At 49.1% G+C, this 4,446-nt stretch overlaps 1 protein-coding gene across 1 annotated transcript in view; it reads left to right on the forward strand.

Moving 5' to 3' along the window:
• LOC112552033 (antigen WC1.1-like) overlaps positions 1–4,446 on the forward strand; it is a 29,639-nt gene that overhangs the window by 15,479 nt on the left and 9,714 nt on the right. The gene's annotated exons all lie outside the window — the stretch shown is intronic.

Consider the following 4,446-nt stretch of genomic DNA (forward strand, 5'->3'; position numbering starts at 1 on the left):
CGGCACAGAGGCTGGGACTGGAGCCAGAGCTATGGGGGAGCTGAAAAGGTAGGTGGGGAGAGGGAAAATGGGACTAAGGGAAAGTGTGGGTGTTAAAGAGGGGCTCTGGATGTGGGGAGCCAGAGGATGGCTCCGGGGCAGCTAGACAAGTTGCAGGGAGCAGCAGTAGGTGCTGGGAGCTGAAGAAAGGCTCTAGCTGCTGGAGAAAACTGCAGGACAGCCACGAGGAGCTGGGAAGCTACAGGGGTGCGGGGGGGAGGACTACAGAAGGTGCGGGGGAAGCCTGAAAACAGAGAGATGGACAGCAGACAATCACAGGAAAAGCAGCAGGTGGCAGGGCAACAGCAAAGCAGAGAAAGGCAGCAGAAAGTGACAGGGAAAAGGCAGTAGGAATTGACAGGAGATCAGGAAATTAGTGGAGAGGGGTGGGGGCTAGAGCTGAGAGAGAGAGAGAGAGAGAACAAAACTGGAATTTAAGATAAGGAAGGTACTGGGATTCAGTAAAACATGACCCAACTCGGGGTTGCAAATGACAGTGCTTTTCTTGAACAGGGGAGATGGTGATGCAATGTCAAATTGCTTCCCTTGCACCCACACACAGCCACACCCACACACCCACAATGGCAGCAGGGGTTAGAGAGGCTTGGTGCAGGGGCTGAAGTCCACTGAAGTCCAGGAGGAGAGAAAGAGAAAGAGAGAGAGAGGGAGTCCAAATTGTAGGAGGTAATATCTACCTATTCAGGCTGGAAGCGGTCCTTTTCCAGTAGATGTTGTCCAGAGGGGGTTGCCAGCAGAGCCTCTGGGTGGATAGGTGGTATGGCATGGTGCTGGTCCAGATGGAGAGGGCATCCCACTGGGTCTGTCTTCACTTCCCCTTTTTATAGCGGCAGACCTTGTGTGACCCTAGTGACAGGAAGCATGCCCAGGCAAGGGTCAGCCCCTGTCATACTGAGCATGTGTGCTCCATGCAGGGATGTGCAGTTTTGGGTGTTTGTAATGGTGAGAGTTGCTGGTTCTGCAGGGTTTTTTGTCTTTCAAATGCTGGTCTTGTCTCTGTTCCTGGATGAGGTCCGTGGTTCCTGGATGAATCAATGCGAGGTGATGGCCTAGTCATTACAGGCCATTCAGTAGAGGCCTGCTACCATTGTATTTCAATCATTCCCAATCATTCTCATTCATCTGGGAACCAATTTACATGGGAGGGGTACAATGAATCATATTGTTGCAACATGGGATGCCCAGGCAGAGGGCAGAAGATGGAGGCTTGACATATAAAATGGAAACTTGACACGACTTTGGTTCAATTACAAACACAGGCCTAAACCATATAATATCCATTTGAAACAATAAAAATCAATACGAAAATTATAATAATACAATATACAACAGTAAGAATCAATACAAACCTAATAATAATGCAATATAAAACAGTCGATATCCAAAACCAAAATCTTGCTACCAAAATAAAAATGTTTAAAGCTGATGCTAAGTCTGAGCTCACTTATACTTAATTATAGGGAATAGAGAGGGAGAGAAAAGGTCAGAAATGGTTGGGGAAGGAGAGGGAATGCATTTTAAAATAAATAATAATTAAAAAAAAAAGCTGGGGGTATTGCTACATAAAAGAAAAACTGGGGGTTTTGCTACACTTCCACCGGAGCACCAAGGGAAGCAATATGCTGTGGGACATACAGGCAGAGCTGAACATCCCGGAGCCCAAAATCATGCTGGATGTGGACACTCGGTGGAACTCCACATACATGATGCTTCAGAGGCTGGTGGAGCAACAGAAGGCCATCCATGAGATGGCCTTGCTCGGGGAGATCAGGATCAGCAACCCCCTTACATAGTTGAGTGGGATACCATCTCCCAGATCTTGGTGGTCCTCAGGTCCTTCCTTGAGGCCACCGAGACCCACAGTGCTGCCGATGCACTCCTTAGCCAGGTGATCCCCATAGTGGGGGAATTTGTGGGGTCCTGCGGGGGGGTTGGTGTGCGGGGAAAAAAAAAGCCACTGTCACCAGATGTACAGGCACTGGTAAAGAGGCTGAAGGGGGGCATCAAGAAACGGTTTGAACCCTTGTGGTCCAGTACGGTCCATGTGCTGGCTGCCATGTGTGACCCATGGATGAAGGGCAGTGTATGCATCAGCCAATGCCTGAATCAATGGATGGAGGTGCTGGTGAAGAGAGTCAGGGAGGCAGAATGGTAGAGGCGGGCGGATGTGCAAGAGCAGGGATCCACTGTCCCATGCTAGTATGCCATCCACCAGCCAGTCTCCTCCTCCAACACAGGTGCTGCCAATGTGGGCCATGGGCTTGGCTTTCATGCTGGGGTCCAGAGGCACCAGATCCCACCATCAGGCAGGTAGCACTCAGGCCTTGGTGGCTGCCTTTTTTGCTGAGGATGTGGAGCCACTGTTGTGCAACCCCTTGGCCTACTGGGCAAGCCACAGCCAGATGTGGTCTGATGTGGTCACAGTTGCCCAGGAACACCTGTCCTGGGCACCAACCAGTGTTCTGAGTGAGAAGGTGTTCAGCATTGCTGGGGATGTAGTGACACCCCACTGCACCTGCTTGGATCCTGGTTTGGTGGAGCAGCTGGTGTTCCTGAATGTGATCCTTCTGCTGCTGGGGTTCCTCAAGCTCCAGGTGCAGATGAACTGAATACCACCCTCCTCACTCTGTCCACACCTATTTCCTTTTTTTCCTTTTTAAACAGCTAGTTAATGCCCCATTGTCTGAGCTGGAGAGGCCACGAACTGCATCACCAGCCAGTAGGGGAAGAACGTGTCCCTGCTGAGCTTCCGTACCTCCATGAACCTGGAGGTATGGGCTGGGTCTATGGGGGAGGAGGAGGTCCTAGGTCCTGGGCATGAACACTAAAACTACACTCTACCAAGGTCGGGAAGGCGTGGTGGGAATGCTGGTGGTGTGTCAGCCTCAGGAAATGCCAGGACTGATGATCTCCCTGGTGAAAGGTGGATAGGAGGCACCATAACTTCCAGCTACCATGTTCATGCACACAGTCCTGGCTGGAGAAAGTCCAGACCCATCATGTCTTTGACAGATCAGAGGTTTGCTGGTTGAAGTGGAGTTGTGAGGCTCCAGGTGAGGTCAGCTTAGCTGCCTGAGATGCCAGCTTTTGGGTTGAAAAACTGTTTGTCAGGCTAAAGAAGCACGTGCAGTTGGTATGTATCCTGTTCCTGGATGGAAAGAATAGTAAAGAAGCCAGAGACAGTCAGTGAAAATGGAAATGGAGGCCTCAGGGTGTGAAGGACAGGCTGGGGTGCCAGGGGAACAGGGATGTAGTAGTGCATATAAAGGTGGAGAGCTACCTGGGGCGTGAGATGTCCAGTAGGTCGCAGTGTGTCAGAATTCCACTGTTTCTATTGAGTCAATGAGTTTCTGTACCTACTACCTAGGAGGCTGATGAAGTGAAGTTCATAGGCCTGGCTGTGAAAAGTGGTTTGTAAAGTCCCTTTCAGGACTGGAGACAGGGTGATTTTTTTTATGAGACATGTGCCCCCACAAGTACTTGGATATTGGTGTCTTTGATAGATTCTGGTGTGCAGTTTGTGGAGGGACTGAAAATTGTCGACAGGTTTTGTGTTTCGAGCTGTAGGAAGTTGTCTTCTGGTGAGGAGGTTAGGTTAGCAAGGTTTGGTGCTTGTTTGAACTTACAAACCATTTACAAACCTACCATACCTACAGTTTTCACCCCCATGTGCCTTCACACTTCCAAGTGGCACGAGTTTTGCTTTCAAAATTTGAGGTGCAGTTTGCCAGAACCCCCTGCACCTATCTCCTTGAAGCTTGCCAGGCTTCATGGCCTCAAAAGGGGCTACCATCTCTACAAGTTTCATCTGAATCAGGCAAGAAATGACAATTTTTTGGTAGTTTTGTGCTTCCCCATTATAGCCTATGGGGGAAACGTCGAAACAGCATCAAAACACCAAAACTGTTTCAACAAAATGAAACGGAACAGCAGTTTTGAAACAAAATGAAACTCGAAACAAAACACTGTTCTGTCGAAACGGAAGCTGAAACAGAATGGTGCTGTTTCACAAGCCCTACAGTGCAGTACACAACTTTTTGTCAAGACTAGAACCCAGACTCCTCTCCTTTTCAGCATAGCAACCACCTAATTGAACAACACACTTTCCTGCTTTGTTCCTTGTCTCTTGACTCCATATATCTCCCACATCCATCCCTCTCATGCCTGTCCAGCATTCTACCTTGAAAAGGCTTGCTGGAAAAAGGATGTGGGCGTATGGTTGAGCTGTGGCATAAACATTTAAGAGCTGGATCAAAAAGTCAGAAAGATCCCACCCAAGTTCAAAATCTTTTTGGATTAGAGAGGTACATAGCGCAGAGCCTCCAGTGTCTCATGTAAGTGCCCTAGTCACTCTGGTTTTTGGAGGAAAATATGGCAGGGGGGGTTTTC

Source organism: Alligator sinensis, unplaced genomic scaffold (genome assembly GCF_000455745.1).
Source record: "Alligator sinensis unplaced genomic scaffold, ASM45574v1 scaffold537_1, whole genome shotgun sequence".
Classification (NCBI taxonomy): Eukaryota; Metazoa; Chordata; order Crocodylia; family Alligatoridae; genus Alligator; species Alligator sinensis.